Source organism: Hyla sarda, chromosome 9 (assembly GCF_029499605.1).
Source record: "Hyla sarda isolate aHylSar1 chromosome 9, aHylSar1.hap1, whole genome shotgun sequence".
In the NCBI taxonomy this organism is placed as follows: Eukaryota; Metazoa; Chordata; class Amphibia; order Anura; family Hylidae; genus Hyla; species Hyla sarda.
In genome coordinates this window covers 92941758-92960853 of record NC_079197.1, presented here as the reverse complement: position 1 = coordinate 92960853, position 19096 = coordinate 92941758, and the positions used below count along the sequence as shown (strand labels likewise).

The 19096-nt window shown below is 41.7% G+C and overlaps 1 protein-coding gene across 3 annotated transcripts in view; it reads left to right on the top strand.

Annotated features, from left to right (window-relative positions):
- The window catches only part of TENM1 (teneurin transmembrane protein 1), an 876412-nt gene that overhangs the window by 703634 nt on the left and 153682 nt on the right, over nucleotides 1-19096 (top strand). The gene's annotated exons all lie outside the window — the stretch shown is intronic.

Below are 19096 nucleotides of genomic sequence, written 5' to 3'. Positions count from 1 at the left end.
CCAGGACATTTATCAACTACACTCAATGGACCACTGTTTCTGTGGGCAACAAACTAAATGTCCCTCCAGCTAGATAGTTTTTCTAGGAACAGTCCATTGTATACATTAGCAAAAGGTAGAAGAACTGAGAACTATTCTAGAAGAACTATTTCCATCTAAAAATCCTTGGAAATGGCAGTGTTTGTCAAGAAGGGAATTCATTATGCGAGAATAGGCTTTACGGGAGAAGTTTTTACCCCCACCAGTTACAATGGACCATGTTCCCTTCTATCTTTTAGAGGTCTTTGCATCACATCAATACTTGGTGGTGTAGGTGGCACATGGTGTCTTTTGCACACCTTTCCTTTTGTTTTATTTCAAAAAAATTTGGTGTACATATATTTTATCCTGAGAATGTTATTAAAAGTTAAGTTTTACGTAATGCATATCCTCAATACTTACTTGTGGTCTGATGCGGAGGGATGTCTGTAACTGGGGAGCAGCAGCGCCTTAAATACGTTTAGCACTATCCGTATTTGTGAAGTGTTGGTGTGGCACCATGGTCAATCTACTCTGATGCATGAGGCATTGGTGGGTGGAAATCCTGGCTGATCCAAGCCTGATTCATCTTCGCAAACGTCAGTCACTCCACATTTTTCGTTACAGACAAGTTCTTCTTGGGGTTACTATGGCCCCTGCCGCACTAAAAACCCACTCTGATGGCACACTACTGACCGGGCAGGACAGCTTTTCCAGGGCAAACTCTGCTAGTTGTGGCCACAAATCAAGTTTGGCTGCCCAGAAGTCCAGCGGATCCTCAAGGTGTGTTGGCATGGTCATGTCAAGGTATGCCAGCACCTGCTGGTTCAGGTCCTGCTCCAGGTCTACCTGCTGCTGATGAGTTGCTTCACTATGCGGGTGAAGAAAGCTACTCATCAGCGACTGTAGACTGAGGCTGCTGCTGATGGAGCTGGTACTGCTCCTGCCACCCCACCTCTCACCAGTAGCCATGGCAGTGGAAGGTGAGCACAGAGGGCCCCCCGAGTCAGACCTGCGAGAGGATGGACGATGGCGCAGATAGGCTTCGGCTAACTGACTACGTAGGATGTCTCTGTAGTGGGTCAGTTTGTCCTCCCTCTCAGTGGGTGTAAAAAAGGCCCCCATTTTGTGCTGGTAGCGAGGGTACAATAAGGTGGAGAGCCAGAAATCATCCCGCTGCTGAATTATGACAATTCGGCGGTCACTACGCAAGCAAGTGAGCATGCTTCGTGCCATTTGTGCAAGTAACTTGGAGGGACTCCTTGCCTCCATCTCCACTGCATACTGCCACGGTGTGTCTGGGTCCTCTGTCTCACCTTCCTCATAACCCTCTAGCTGCTCCTGCTCCTCCTCTCCTGTCAGATGACTAGAAAAACCACCCATCTCATGAAAACTAAACTGTGCTCCACTATGCCCCTCCCCCTCCTCCACCAGTTCAGCCCCCACAGGGCTCATGTGAGCGTGAGATGTAGGCACCACGTCTCCAGTGGTCTGACCAGCCATTGTTTCCAACACATGTTGTAGTAGATGAAGAAGTGGAATGACGTTGTTCATGCCGTAATCCTGGCGACTGGCAGAGCAAACGGCAGGTGTCACATATGAGCAGCCACTGGTTGACATTGAAGTTACACAGGGAAGTTCCCCTATCCGATTGGATCATCAAGAAATTGGTGATGGCTTTTCTTTCTTCATATAGTCGGTCCAACATATGGAGGGTGGAATTCCAACATGTGGAAACGTCACAAATCAGACTATGTTGGGAGAAACCATTCTGACACTGTACCTCAAGGAGGGTGTGCATTGCGGTGTACGACTGAATTGCATGCAAAGTTTCTTGTCTTGCAGATGGGGGGAACACTTCAGGAACCGCTTGACAACTAGATTAAACATGTGTGCCATGCATGGCGCATGTCTCAGGGTTCCTTGTCGCAGCGCAGACAAATTGTTCTTCAAGTTGTCGGTCACCATGGTTCTCATTTCCAGTTTCCGTGGCTAAGTCATGATTTGATGTCTTGATGAATGACTTTTAGCAGTTCATCCTCTGTGTGACTCAGTTCGCCAAGATAAAGCATGTGAAGAACAGCGTGACACCGCCGTGCCCTGCACACATGGTATGCTGGAGGGGCACTGAGACTTGTCCATGCAGTGGAGGCTGAGGACACGGTGGAGGATGAGGAGGCAATGTCGCACACTGTCATTTGACCAATGGCCTGAGAGCATGAAGGTGGAAACAGCATAACCTGTCAAAGTTGCTTTTGTGGCTGTGCAGGAACCACATTCACCCAGTGGGCCGTAAAGGACATGTATTGTCCCTGACCATAGTTACAACTTCACACGTCGGCACGGATGTGCACTTTGGTACACACGGACAGGCTCAAGGACTGGCCCACCTTCTGTTCCACAAAATTGTGCACGGCTGGTACTGCCTTCTTCGCAAAGAAATGATGGCTTGGGACTCTACACCTCGATTCGGCACAAGCCATCAGTTCTCTGAAAGTTGCAGAGTCTATCACTTAAATGGGATGGCTGCAGCACCAGCAACTTGGACTGGAGCTCATTCAGCTTCTTCGCCTTTGGATGAGTGCAGAAGGGGGAGAAAGATCACCTGGAAATGGTGTAGTCAACAGTGCTCTCCTCTGGATGCTCGGGAGCTTTTTATCAAATAACCGTCAGGAAGCGGACTTGATAAGAAAAAAATTATAATAATGATTTATTGGAGACATAAAAATGAGCAACGCATTTTGAAGGGCGGGACCCCCTCTTCGTCAGGTTCTCTTGGATGAGTGTGCACATACTGTTGTCTCTTGGACGTGACTTCGCCAATGCATTGCTGGCAGAATGACTGACACAAAGTAGGAGGAGCAGGAGCATCTGGAGCAACAGAAGATGGGTATGACACACAGCTCCTTTCGGCTGAGGTGGTGGATCTTTGGCTGGCTGATACAAGGAAGTGGCATGCCTCTGGGTGATGCAGCAGGCTGGACCACCAAATTGGAGGCATGGCCCTCCCAGGCCACTTCATGTTGATGCTGCATATGTTGATGTAGGGCCAACATTAGACCCTGGCCACTATTCCCCTTCTGCCGAGACATCTTGCATGTGGCCAGTTTAACATCCTCCGGATGCTTGATGAAAAACTGCCACACTGCCGAGTAGCTGATTTTCCCACCAACAGTCTGCACTGATTGACTGCTACTGTCGCCGAATCCAGAAACCCCTGCTTTCACTACCTCCTGGGAAGGTAGGTTGCCACAAAGCAGGTGGTCTACCCCGGGATCGTTTGGCTCCAGACTTTCCACTTCTGCCACCATGCTGACTGCTAACCATGCTACCACCTTGCTGGCTCAGCTGATGCCTCACAGGCAACCTGCATCCCTCTTCTCCTGATGATGATGATGATGAAGCCCCTTCTGGCTCCCAAGTACGATCGGCTTCATCATCATCGAGTTGTATCTGCACGTTACTGATGTCCTCCTCAGGTTCTGCATAGTATCTACTTCAGGAGACTGAACGCTCGCAACACCACCTCCCACGCCACTCTCCTCATCACTACTTGCCCGCCTAGCGGAGGAAGCGGTGGATGTCTCCTCCACTTCTTGGCTGGGCAGTAGCTGCTGACTGTCCTCTATTAGATTGACCTCACTAAATAGTGGAGCTGATACTTCTATGGGGGAGGGAACAGCATAGGACAGAGGCAATGGGAGGACTGGGACTGTTCACGGGCCAAGCCAACTGAGGGTTGTCTGACTGGTGGGTGTTGGATGTCACTTGTGATGAACTGGATGACCTTGCTAACCAATCAATGAAGGCAGATGGGTTGCTGGTCGAGACACGACCGCTAGCTGATACCGGGAACTCAAGTCTCTCGCTACGACTCTTGCTGCCACTCGACCCATGTCTGCTGCGACCTCTGCCTGATGAATTTAGGCCTCTGACACTCCCCTGTACACGTCCTGGCACTTCTCTGCCTGACATACTTAGTGCGTATATGAGGGGAGTACACTATGCTCCGCTATGCTTAAAACAGTATTTGTCTACAACCCGAGCAGGTATGTACTTTTGCATGGCCTTTCACAGTATCGAGACCCTTATGACATTAACAGGAACAAAATAGTACACCACTTAGATCTACGTTTGTGGTATGCACTATTGAGGGGAGAACAATGCGCTCCAGTATGCTTAAAACAGTATTTTTCTACAACACCAGCAGGTGTGTACTTTTGCCTGGCCTTTCACAGTATCTAGGCCCTTAAGACATTAACAGGAATAAAATTATACACCACTTAGATGTACGCGTAGGTTACACTTAATAGAAGACAATATGCTTTTAGTGCTCTGCTCACCCTAACTGGCTGGCTACTATTAGCTTTTCAGTTGTTGTACACACCAGTGCTGCAACACACAGTCGCTGTGTACTACACACAAAATTTTCTCTCTCAATCTCACTCCTTTCCCTGTAAGTGCTATTAGGCTGGAATTGGGCTTAACCCCTTAATGACCAAGACCATTTTCACCTCAAGGACCAGGTCAATTTTATTTCTGCGTTTTCGTTTTTTCCTCCTCCCCTTCTAAAATCCATAACTCCTTTATATTTCCATGTACAGACCCATATAAGGGCTTGTTTTTTGCGTGACCAATTGTACTTTGTAATGAAACCTCTCATTTTACCATAAAATATACGGCGAACCCCAAAAAAGTTTTTAGGCAGGAAATTTAAATGAAAACCAACATTTTGCACATTTTGGAGGGTTTTGTATTCACACTGTACACTTTACGGTAAAAATAATAGGTGTTCTTTATTCTGTGGGTCAATATGATCAAAATGATACCCATGGCTAGATACTTTTATATTTTTGTACCGCTTAAAAAAATCAAAAACTTTTTGTACAAAATCAGTAATCTAAAATTGCCCTATTTTGACCACCTATAACTTTTTCATTTTTCTGTATATAGGGTGGTATGAGGGCTCATTTTTTGCACCATCATCTGTACATTTTTTAGATACCACATTTGCATATATAAAACTTTTAGATCATTTTGTATTATTTTTTTTTAATAAAATGTGACAAAAAAGCAGGATTTGTGGACTTTTTTAATTTTTTACGTTTACGCCATTCACCGTACGGGATCATTAACATTATATTTTGATAGTTCGGACATTTACGCATGCGGCGATACTAAATATGTTTATTTAAAAAAAAATTACGCCTTTTGGGGGTAAAATGGGAAAAACTGACAATTTCCAGTTTTATTTTGGGAGGGGATTTTTCATTTTTTTTTTACTTTTTATTTTTACATTTTTCAACTTTTTTCTTTACACTTTTTATGTCCCCATAGAGGACTATCTATAGCAATCCTTTGATTGCTAATACTGTGCAGTGCTATGCATAGGACACAGCACTGCTCAGTATTATCGGTGATCTTCTGCTCTGGTCTGCTCGATCGCAGACCAGAGCAGAAGACCCTGGGAGACCGCCGGAGCTAGGTAAGGGGACCTCCGGCTGTCATGCTGGATGATCGGGTCCCCGCGGCAGCGCTGCGGGCGATCCGATCATCCAATCAAAGTGCCGCAATGCCGCAGATGCCGTGATCTGCATTGATCACGGCATCAGAGGGGTTAATGGCGGACCGCGCGATCGCAGATGTCGTCCATTACCGGCGGGTCCCCGGCTGCTAGCTGATACTTACCGTGTATGACGCAAGCACCCTTCCGATGCTCGCGGTCATACACAGGACGTAAATGTACGTCCTGGTACGGGAAGTCCCGCCAAACCAGGACGTACATTTACGTCCGTGGTCGTTAAGGGGTTAAAGGGATACTCCGGTGAAAAACTTTCCTTTTTTTAAAAAAAATCAACTGGTGCCAGAAAGTTAAACAGATTTGTAAATTACTTCTATTAAAAAATCTTAATCCTTCCTGTACTTATTAGCTGCTGAATACTGCAGCGGAAATTCTTTTCTTTTTTGAAACACAGAGCTGTCTGCTGACATCACAAGCACAGTGCTCTCTGCTGACATCTTTGTCCATTTTAGGAACTGTCCAGAACAGCATATGTTTGCTATGGGGATTTCCTTTTACTCCTGACAGTTCCTAAAATGGACAGAGATGTCAGCAGAGAGTACTGTGCTCATGATGGCAGCTCTGTGTTTCAAACAGAAAAGAATTTCCACTGTAGTATTCAGCAGCTAATAAGTACAGGAAGGATTAAGATTTTTTAATAGAAATAATTTACAAATCTGTTTATCTTTCTGGCACCAGTTGATTTAAAAAAAAAAAAATGTTTTTCACTGGAGTACCCCTTTAACCCCTTAAGGACACATGACGTACTGGAACGTCATGTGTCCTCTCCCTTAAGGACCGGGTTTTTTTTCCGTTTTTGCATTTTCGTTTTTTGCTCCTTGCCTTTAAAAAATCATAACTCTTTCAATTTTGTACCTAAAAATCCATATGATGGCTTATTTTTTGCGCCACCAATTCTACTTTGTAATGACGTCAGTCATTGTGCCCAAAAATCTACGGTGAAACGGAAAAAAAAATCATTGTGAGACAAAATTGAAAAAAAAAAAACGCCGTTTTGTAACTTTTGGGGGCTTCCGTTTCTACATAGTACATTTTTCGGTAAAAATAACACCTGATATTTATTCTGTAGGTCCATAAGGTTAAAATGATGCCCCTTTTATATAGGTTTGATTTTGTCGTACTTCTGGAAAAAATCATAACTTCATGCAGGAAAATTAATACGTTTAAAATTGTCATTTCTGACCCCTATAACTTTTTTATTTTTCCGTGTATGGGGCGGTATGAGGGCTCATTTTTTGAAGTTTTTAACGGTACCATTTTTGCATTGATAGGACTTATTGATCGCTTTTTATTCATTTTTTCATGATATAAAAAGTGACCAAAAATGCACTATTTTGGACTTTGGAATTTTTTTGCACGCACGCCATTGACCGCATGGTTTAATTAAAGATATATTTTTATAATTCGGACATTTCCGAACGCGGCGATACCATATATGTTTATTTTTATTTTTATTTACACTGTGTTTTTTTTATGGAAAAGGGGGGGGGGGGTGATTCAAACTTTTAATAGGGAAGGGGTTAAATGATATTTATTCACTTTTTATTCACTTTTTTTTTGCAGTGTTATAGGTCCCATAGGGACCTGTAACCCTGCACACACTGATCTTTCACATTGATCACTGGTTTCTCATAGGAAACCAGTGATCGATGATTCTGCCGCTTGACTGCTCATGCCTGGATCTCAGGCACTGAGCAGTCATTCGGCGATCGGACAGCGAGGAGGCAGGTAGGGACCCTCCTGCTGTCCTGTAAGCTGTTCAGGATGCCGCGATTTCGCTTCAGCTATCCCGAACAGCCCACTGAGCTAACCGGCATGGTTTCAGTTTCACTTTAGACGCGGCGTTCAACTTTGAACGCCACGTCTAAAGGGTTAATAGTGCGCGGAACGGCGATCAATGCCGCGCGCTATTAGCCACGAGTCCCGGCCATTGTTAGAGGCTGGGCCCAACCCGCTATGACGCGGGGCCACGCCGTGGCCCCCGCATTATAGATTGGGAGCGGACACATGACGTTCCAGTACGTCATGTGTCCTTAAGGGGCTAAGGTGAATCGCTGCTGTAAAAAAGCTTTTCTGTGCAACACATGGCTCCCTGTCCCTCTTTGCAATAGAATGCCGATGTGACCAGGAGGTGAATTGCTGCTGTAAAAATGCTTTTCTGTGCAAAACACATTGCTGTCTGTCCTCTCTCTCTCTCTCTCTCTCTCTCTCTCTCTCTCTCTCTCTCTCTCTGCAATAAAAGTCTGAAGTGATTGGCTGCAAGATGGCTGCCGATTATATAGGGCTGTGACATCACAGGGGTAGCTGGCTGCTGATAGGCTGCATGCTGCATGTGTTTCAGGGTCATCCCGCCTCCCCTTGTTTCCGCCTTCCCAGGATTCCTTGCCTAATGTCCTCACATGTGGATCCACCATTTTAGATTGACCTGGAGTGCACTAAATGGAGTTTAATTAAGCGAGTTGTGCCATCAAAACGTGGCGATATTAGCTTTCTTTACGATTCAAATTTTTCCTGCAATTCGTAACGAATTTGGATTCGTCAGATTCGATTTACTCATCCCTAACTGTGATGTCAGGGTCTATCACACAATAACTAGGGGGCATTTCTTTAGGATACTTTACATATCTCTGATTGATAAAGGTCTTTAATCCATCTCTAGGACTAGCATCTATGTGGAAAGACAGATAACCACCAACCCTTGATTCTCCATGTGACATGGCCGGGAGTGCAGAGAATGAATGTGCATTCATTTATTTTTGAGTTAGATAATAAGACATTCAATATAAACTGTGGCTTTGGGTCCTAATGATTTATGGCATATCCCATGGACAAATATTCATATGGGGTCCCATAATTGAGGGCGATAGCTTCTTATAATGTAAAAATGGCAAGATATTTAATTCCTTGTCCATATAAATGCCTTGGAATGCTCCCTATATGCCCAGGGACTCTTCATACCACGCCTTTTGAGTGGGCTTTGCATAAATCCCTTGCTTTTACAGCCTAAAATTGCCCTGCCAAAATAAAGATTATTGTTTATATAGGGATCGCATTGTTTATTCAGTAAAAGTGTTAGCACACTTGCAGATTATTGCTGAACAACAGGGGTGCCACCACATGGCCTTCCTGCAGATCAGTAGTTCGGCACCCCCCATTACACAGGGACAAAAGCTGTGCACAGTTTACTGATTATGAAATTGAATGGGAGTAAGGCTAAGTTTCCACTAGTTTTTTTCCTGGCAGTTTTTGGAATACTGCCACTGCAGTTTTTGAGCCAAAGTCAGAAGTGGATCCATAAGGGAAGAGAAGTGACAGTCATTCCTTTATATGTCCTATTCCTCTTGAGTACACTTCTGGCTTTGGCTCAAAAACTGCAGTTGCAGTATTCCAAAAACTACCATAGCTCTCCTAAAAAGCTGATCAGCAGGGTTGTCTTTGTCGGCATCCCAAAACATAGCAAATGATTGCCTATCCTGAGGTTAGGTCATCAACAATTTCCGCCCGGGAAATCCCATTAATAGACCAGAAAAAGGAACAGAATGAATACATAAATGATACTCATTATATAGAACATCATCCATTACATTTATTTCATAGACCACTTGTTAACCCCTTAACGACGCAGGACGTATATTTACGTCCTGCGCCGGCTCCCGCGATATGAAGCGGAATCGCGCCGCGATCCCGCATCATATCGCGTCGGTCCCGGCGCTAATCAACGGACGGGACCCGTGGCTAATACCACACATCGCCGATCGCGGCGATGTGCGGTATTAACCCTTTAGAAGCGGCGGTCAAAGCTGACCGCCGCTTCTAAAGTGAAACTGAAAGTAAGCCGGCTGCTCAGTCGGGCTGTTCGGGACCACCGCGGTGAAATCGCGGCGTCCCGAACAGCTGATCGGACACCGGGAGGGCTCTTACCTGCCTCCTCGGTGTCCGATAGACGAATGACTGCTCCGTGCCTGAGATCCAGGCAGGAGCAGTCAAGCGCCGATAATGCTGATCACAGGCGTGTTAATACACGCCTGTGATCAGGATGAGAGATCAGTGTGTGCAGTGTTATAGGTCCCTATTAAAAAAAGGTGTTAATAAGTGTTAATAAAGGTCATTTAACCCCTTCCCTAATAAAAGTTTGAATCACCCCCCTTTTCCCATAAAAAAAATAAAACAGTGTAAAGAAATAAATAAATAAACATATGTGGTATCGCCGTGTGCGTAAATGTTCAAACTATAAAAATATATCATTAATTAAGCCGTACGGTCAATGGCGTACGCGCAAAAAAATTCCAAAGTCCAAAAAAGCGTATTTTGGTCACTTTTTATAACATTAAAAAATTAATAAAAAGGGAGCAAAAAGTCTGATCAAAACAAAAATCATACCGATAAAAACTTCAGATCACGGCGCAAAAAATGAGTCCTCATACCGCCCCGTTCGTGGAAAAATAAAAAAGTTATAGGGGTCAGAAGATGACATTTTTAAACGTATAAATTTTCCTGCATGTAGTTATGATTTTATCCAGAAGTTTGACAAAATCAAACCTATATAAGTAGGGTATCATTTTAACCGTATGGACCTACAGAATAAATATCAGGTGTCATTTTTACCGAAATATGCAATGCGTAGAAACGGAAGCCCCCAAAAGTTACAAAATGGCGTTTTTTTTTATTTTGTCGCACAATGATTTTTTTTCCGTTTCGCCGTGCATTTTTGGGTAAAATGACTAATCTCACTGCAAAGTAGAATTGGCGACGCAAAAAATAAGCCATAATATGGATTTTTAGGTGGAAAATTGAAAGGGTTATGATTTTTAAAAGGTAAGGAGGAAAAAACGAAAGTGCAAAAACGGAAAAACCCTGAGTCCTTAAGGGGTTAAACAGTTTTCCAGTTAGCCTAAAACATTGGTCTCGTGTTATCAGAAGTTTGAGATTTCCAGAGTTTTTACAAGTCATCCAGAACTTTGCATCAATTAACTTGATTCACTTTGACTTTGAACTTTATTTTGCATTCTGGGTGTGACAGACAACAGGCAGTAATTGGAAGTGCGTAATGCTGCTCCATGGGCTACTCAATTTTGCGCAGTGGGATATTTGATTATTACTTAGATACTCTGAGTTAGTTCTTAACCCCTTTTATCCTTTTACACTCATATTTAGGATTCTAATTAGGATTCAGAATCTGGCTCCAAGGTACCATTGATTTTTTTTTTCTTTCAAATTTAATTCCCTTCCATGTTTTAATTGAGGAAATAAATAAATAAAAAAAAATAGTATTGCAAGGCTTTGTTTGTGATTAAAAGCCTCCTGGTGGCTAACGTAAACTGCTGTCTCACCAGAATCTCTGCTTAAACATTACAATTTAAATGTTGAACAGGTGGCAGAAGGCAGATGTAAACCCTTGAGGAGACTTAATGCAGATATCGACTGTAGAAATGAAGGAAGACAGAGTGACACTAAAGTCCCTGTAACACCATGCACCTAGAATCACTCTACAATAACGTATGGAAATCTACCACTAAGGCATATGCTTACAGACTTGCTTGTATTGTTCCATACTACAGTTAGCTGAAGAGGTTAACAAATTTGTCTTCCAACTTTCAACCATGGAGGCAGATCGAATTATTGGATGGCTCAGATAAGATGTAATAAATGGCATTCTTAGTAATTGGGTGTTTCCACAATTCTTTATTTTATTTGTAATCTTTGAAAATTCATCTCCCCGAAGACTGAGAGCAGACCACAACGAAGAGATTTTCAATTTAGATCTTTGTACAGCAGAGTTTCAATTCTACCTGTGTCTTCAAGACAGGAAGATATCCTTGGCAGGAATGGCACATGGAAACATTGAACAGACCTTCCCTGAAAATACTTAAACGCACCAACTGTACATCTGGGTGGCAAAAAATGTATATGTTACTTGGCGGCAAGCATGTATACGTTGCTTGGCCTGTAGTACTGAAACTTAGATGCTAACATACCCCACAATCTCTTCAGACTAATAAAGGGGTATATAATAACAGCAAGATGCAATATATTTTGGAGATAATAAATAAAGTATGTATTAACATCTGTCTGCCCTCCCAAGTTGGCTGCTATGTAGATCAGAAGGTTGAACAGTCCACTTAAATGTATCCACCATTGATGCAAATATCTTTTCTAGCACTGCAATGTATCCAAGAGTTCAATCATCTAATGTTTTAGGGGGGTCATCATACTTGGAGACAGCCTATGCTCTATTTATGCATACTACACTCTACTTCTAAGGCCATTATGATACACAGTAAAATTGGCTAATTTCTTAGCAAATTGTATTGCCAATTTTAAGCTGTAAAACCAAAAAATGGCATTTAAAGGTGTTGATTTTCCTATGATAATTTGTATCATTGTTGTCAATGGATAATTGCCCATAAGTACACAGGGAAAATGGGCAGATATTTTAATTGCCATTAGGTTAGTTTACATGTCCGTTTTTTTGTTGTTGGTTTTTTTTCCAGCAATTTTAGCTACAAAGAACAGTCCAAAAAACAGTATGTAAATGTAGCTTAAAGCTGGGAATAATGCGCACAGTCTCATAGACGTGCATATTTATCATTGCCTAATCTTATTGAACTTACGCACCCATTTTATGATAATGTTCCATAAGGTGCCCTTTTTATTCTTTATTGGTGAAAATGCTGCTTGATGTAATAACAAAATTTAACATCTAAAAAGCTATAAGCAGATGTTAATGCAAAGCAGAATGTGAATCACAGACCTTTAAAATTCCATTGAAAGTAATATACTACCAACAATCTTTACACTTTTACACTTTTAATTTAGCTCACTAGTCTGAATTCCTCTCAAAGGGAGGGGGCGTGGCCTCACTGTGCAGGTCTCCGCCCCCTCCCTCAGTATGCTGTCTGCTCACATCTCCCCTAGCATTAGCAAACCTACAACTCCTAGCTTGTCCTCACTGACAGTAGCGGGGCACAAGCTGACAATGGGAGGATTTTTCCTCCAGCTGTGAGCCTTGCGCTCACAGCTGTCAATCAAGGAAGTGTGTCCATGACATAGGTGATGATGCCTGGACACAACAGAACTAATATGTGTCCAAAAAGGCAGGGGGGCAGTTGTTTCACTGGCTTTTTCAGTATGAAATACTGAAAAATTTCTAATGAAAGCAATTGCAAAACCTATTGGTTTTACAACATATCTAATTTTTTTGTATCTGCCAGTGCCCGTTTAAGTATACAAGACATGCCCCTATAACTACAATTTCATAATAATATTGCAGAATCACTACATTCAATTTTTCTAGATTTTAGTGAATAGTTGCACCATTACCAAAATGTTTACATTATTAAAATGTTCAACAATACCCTGCACTCTTAAACAGTGGTATGTGTATCCCAGAAGATACATGCCATGTCCTGGGGGTACACAAACTGTGCCTATTCTGTGCTCTAAACAGTGACCAGAGTGTATTAACAAAGCAATGGAGTTACTTTGATGTAAATAGTTTGAGAAGTGTGTTATTGGCTTAGGAACATTGAAAATATTAATATAGTGCATGGTAGATTGCTGAGACTTGGCGAGTAAAGCGCGCTACTGGGAGTTTACCCCTGTTCAATCTCCTGATTGTGTGGGTCTTGTCGCTGAAATCCTGACCGATCAAAATGGTTGACATATCTCTGAGGCATGTCATAAGTTTTTTTTATTTTTATGTGACAGGTACACCTTAATGTACAAACTCTACCCCTCCATTATTGGTGTCCTAGGCCGCCACCTAGTTGACCTGCCCCTCAAGCAATTTCAAGTACAGCTAACGTTTTATCTTTGTCACCTTTGTTTTACCATAAATGGAAATTCAGTTATTTGTTTTCATAAATGAAATATATTAAAATAATGTGAATATGTAGATGTTGAAATTTACATACATGAGAAATCACGTAAGTCACTCTCCTATAACAAAAAGTGTTCATTTCAAACACATTAGCCACAGGAGATTAAAGTGAACAGCTAAACATATATGGGAAGGAAAATGTAATTACTTAGTTCACGAAAGGTTCAACTACATGCCGTTATGTCAATTAATAATCCACTTAATCTGATACTTTCTATCTGAATGCAGGAACTCCAGTGATTTGCTTGTGCAAATAAATTCCTAAATTGCTCACATTTTTTAAGATCCTCCAAGATATGTTAAAAGTTTTTAAAAAATTTACAAAAAAAGTGTTAATTTAAGAAACAGTTTTGTCACATCTACTGTTTTGCATACAGTTTTAGTTATTTTTTTAGTTTTTTACATAAAAAATAATGTTACAATAATCAAGAATTTAAACTGCCTACACAGTAAAAACTTTACAAAAAGAACAGACACTCAAGGACAACCATTAGCCTGTGAATTTTCTAAGAAAGATTTCTATGACTAATGGTAGATATGGTAGATGATGTTACTGTTATGATCAGTTAAATAACAGATTACATGGGCACATAAATGTTAAATGATGTCTAAGGGTCGTAAATATTATTAGGGTATGACTGGTCCACAGAAAATCCTTGGTGGGCCCAGGCTCAAACCAAATAATAAGACCTGAAGCTCCAGGGCAAACTACTCAATTTTAGGTTTGGAGCAATAACTTACCTCTAGGGTCTAATTCTTATTAACTGAATTTAAAAAAATTACCTTATTAATTATGTTTTTTATTTGGGCAAAGATAGCAACAGTATTCATGACACAATTAAAAGAAAGCATGCAGATTTTCTGTATGAATGGAGGGTTCGTCACCAGAATAATTTCCTTTGATGGACCCAATGGACCCAAGTTAACAATGAACATAATGATGACAGTAGTGCAATAACTGAGGGAGGAGAATGAACCAGCATTAGGGTAAGTCCAAGAAGAGTTTAGGATTTATGTGGATGTAATCATTATGACTTTGGTGCGCTGTGCCACAAAGCTGAAGGTAGGATCTGAGTAGAACAGGTAAAAAAAAAATCTGTTTTAGCACCAAGGAACCAAGTGTAAATAGTCTATTTGTTTAGTAAAATTTGATTGTGATTGGTCTGAAAGTATGTGTAGGCCTAGGGTCTGTTTATTGGGAAAGTGGAAATAAATATAGGCCAGTGTGGGTTTGTTCACTGTAGGAGTGTCAGTGGACTGAAAGGCTGGAGCAGCTTTTATTGTAGAGGGTCCATTGGAAGACCCATAGCAGCCACCTTTGTCATTGGAAAGTGAGGCCTGGACCAGGGGACATTATTGCAACCTTAGAGTAGTGGGCTTGGATAGTCTAACTATGGAAGTGAGCAGTTTGTAGAACTCTCTGTTGCTGTCTTCTCCAACAACTATCTCAGTTCTCCTGCTGCTCTCCTTTGCAACTAGGCACCTCACTGTCTCTGCTGACCCCATTTCGACCAGATATCTACAGGTCTGTGCTGCCAACATAGTAGGTGCCTCACTTTCCATGCTCCTAACTCAACTTTCCTCCAGTCACAGAAATAACCAGCCCACCCCCCAAATACCCAAGTCACCAGGACGAGATATTTTTGTGCCTCTTTATCTGATTGTGGCGCATGACCATCTCTCAGTGATAAATGTAGTTCTCAAGGTAGGACATTTGGGGCCCACTGGTATATAGAGTTATATGATGTAAGAATACCTAAATACACTTTTAACTGAAAACAGAAAAAAAAATTACAGTGCAAATTATCTTTCAGGCAGGTATTAAACCACCACCTTTTTGGACTTTGCCCTGAGTAAAAGGGAAGCTAATTATTCCCCTGTCATTGCTTCCATCACTTTGAAACGTTGGCATGTCATGGGAATTTTTTTTCAATTTTGGTTTGAAACTCAGTGACAGAAATTCCAGTGTTTGAATTGACAGATGTTGGATAATGATGCCAAGTAATGTCTGACAGCAGTTGTCACACAGCTTTTCCTTCCAATATTTAATTTGGTATCAAAAATAAAATATTTTATCTTAACTACCTGTAATGTAACATTTTATCAGAACATGTAATATAAGCCTTATAAATACAGTCCATAAAGAATATCTCTGTTTCTTCAAACAATAGAATTATGTATAATAAGGAATGTAATGTAACATAAATCTGTATTGCTCCCATTTTTCAGGACTGAGCCTCTGATGGATTTTTCGTTGTTTCTATTGATCTTTACAGGAGCTTTCAACCAACCTGTTTCTAAAGTGGATACAGATACAGTCATGGTTGTAAATGTTGGCACCCCTGAAATTTTTCAAGAAAATTAAGTATTTCTTACAGAAAAGGATTAGTGACACATGTTTTTCTATACAAATTTTTATCCCCTTTGTGTGTATTGGAACTAAGCAAAAAATGGAGGAAAAAAAAGCAAATTGGACATAATGTCATACCAAACTCCAAAAATGGTCTGGACAAAATTATTGGCACCCTTTCAAAATGATGGATAAGTTCACCTAGTCTTTGCATTGAGTGGCACACTAAGCATGGACAACAGAAAGAGGAGAAAACTGTCTGAGGACATGAGGACCAAAATTGTGGAAAAATATCAACAATCTCAAGGTTACAAGTCCATTTCCAGAGATCTAGATTTGCCTTTGTCCACAGTGCGCAACATTATCAAGAAGTTTGCAACCTAAGGCACTGTAGCTAATCTCCCTGGGCATGGACGGAAGAAAAAAATTGAGGAAAGGTTTCAATGTAGGATAGTCCGGATGGTGGATAAGCAGCCCCAAACAAGTTCCAAAGATACTCAAGCTGTCCTGCAGGCTCAGGGAGCATCAGTGTCAGTGAGAGCTATCTGTCTAAATGTAAATGAAATTAAATGCTATGGCAGGAGACACAGCAGGACCCCACTGCTGACACAGAGACATAAAAAACAAGACTACATTTTGCCAAAATGAACTTGAGTGAGCCAAAATCCTTCTGGGAAAACATCTTGTGGACAGATGAGACCAAGATAGAGCTTTTTGGTAAAGCACATCATTCTACTGTTTACCAAAAATGGAATGAGGCCTACAAAGAAAAGAACACAGTACCTACAGTGAAATATGGTGGAGGTTCAATGATGTTTTGGGGTTGATTTTGCTGCCTCTGGCATTCAGTGCCTTGAATGTGTGCAAGGCTTCATGAAATCTCAGGATTACCAACGGATTTTGGGTTGCACTGTACAGCCCAGTGTCAGAAAGCTTGGTTTGTGTCCGAGATCTTGGGTTTTCCAGCAGAACAATGACCCCAAGCATACGTCAAAAAGCACGCAGAAATTTGGAAAAAGGTGCCCTTCCAATAAGAGAGACCTGGAGCAGTTTGCAAAGGAAGAGTGGCCCAACATTCCGGCTGAGAGGTGTAAGAAGCTTATTGATGGTTATAGGAAGCAACTGATTTCAGTTGTTTTTTTCCAAAGGGTGTGCAACCAAATATTAAGTTAAGTGTGCCAATAATTTTGTCCAGCCCATTTTTGGAGTTTGGTGTGACATTATGTCCAATTAGCTTTTTTCCTCCCTTTTTTGGTTTAGTTCCAATACACTCAAAGGGAATAAACATGTGTATAGCAAAACATGTGTTAGGCTGGGTTCACACTACGTTTTCTCCCATACGGGAGCGCATACGGCAGGGGGGGGCTAAAACCTCGCGCTCCCGTATGCCTTCTTATGCGCTCCCGTATGTCATTCATTTCAATGAGCCGGCCGGAGTGAAACGTTCGGTCCGGTCGGCTCATTTTTGCACCGTATGCGCTTTTACGACCGGACCTCAAACCGTGGTTGAGCCGACCGGACCGAACGTTTCACTCCGGCCGGCTCATTGAAATGAATGACATACGGGAGCGCATACGAAGGCATACGGGAGCGCAAGGATTTAGCTCCCCCCTGCCGTATGCGCTCCCGTATGGGAGAAAACGTAGTGTGAACCCAGCCTTACTGCAATCCTTTTCTGTGAGAAATACTTAATTTTCCTAAAAATTTCAGGGGTGCCAACATTTACGGCCATGACTGTATGAAAGCCAGAAGTGAATATTTGCAATAGTACAATTACCAGCCATATAGAGGAGCATATATATATATATATATATATATATATATATATATATACACATTTGTATGGCTTTGATGGTTTCTTGGTTCAGTGTAATGGCCATCTGGGGAGCCTGGGAGAATAGTGGGAGAAAAAATACTCCTTGCGCTGTCTTTTTCTCCTGCTATCAAAAAACAAAAGCACCCGACGACTCCCATAATAGTAAATGGAAGCCGTCGGGACACGTTGTTTCCCGTTGCTCCCCATCTCAAGAACGATCGTTAAAGTCACACAAAAAAAGAGAGACTTTAACGGCCATTCTTGACGGGGAGCAACCGCAGTGTGAAAGGGGCCTTCGACTGTAAACATTACATTATAACTTTACATTTGACATGTGTGCAGGAGAAGGTATTGTGAGCATACAGTATATGACTGTATGACTGCACAGTGGCATATGTTGCAGCATTTCCTCAGAGTTATACATTGTACATAAGGAAATTATTTCAATGTATTCTATGTCTCTGGTGGAAAGCTCAAATGACTGTAAACAGAGCTTTACATTGGAAAAATGTAGTTGAATTTAAATTATCATTTGCTGAAGACTTGTTTCCCTGTAAAACACATTTTACCATACCATTCAGATATTCCTTTGTCAGATACAGATACCACAGAGCCAAATCTGAGATCATCACTTGGCACAGCTCATACCAACCATTATGTGTATAACATTATCTTGATGCAGGGTTAAAGCTCTGCACAAATGAGACCCCAAAGAGTTAAATAAGAAATATACTCTGCGATAACTACACATTAAATAAATATTTAGACACTTAGGGGGATATTTATCAAGGTTTGCTTATGTATTCCTTTTTTTTAGCAATTTTTTTCTATAAATTTTTTTGCTTATGTGTGACTTATTTATCAACTGCTTTCAGCCTGTTGATAAATTTAATCACTTAAGCACTTTTTTTTTTTTGCTTTGGTAGTGGCTTTTTCTGCTCCATGTCTGAGCTGGAGTAAATTTAGTAGCTTTTTTCATGCGATGCAACTTTTTTGTGACTTTCGCACTTGATAAATCTATGACCACTGCAAGTCAAAAATCACTTTTTGCTTTGGTAAGCAAGATTTTTATTTTTTGGTTAGGACACTGCACAATCAAAAAGTCACAGAAAAAAGAGCGTAGGCGCACGTGCGACAATTTTGCAACAATTTTAAGCAAAAAAAAAATCGACTAAATGCTTTGAGAAATGTCCCCCTAAGAGATTATTTAGACATTAAAGGGGTACTCCGCCCCCAGACATCTTATCCCCTATCCAAAGGATAGGGGATAAGATGTCAGATCCCCACGGTCCCGCTGCTGGGGACCCCGGGGATCGCCGCTGCGGCACTGCGCTATCATTACTGCGCAGAGCGAGTTTGCTCTGCACGTAATGACAGGCAATACAGGGGCCAGAGCATCGTTACATCACGGTTCCGCCCCTCGTGACGTCACGGCCCACCCCCCTCAATACA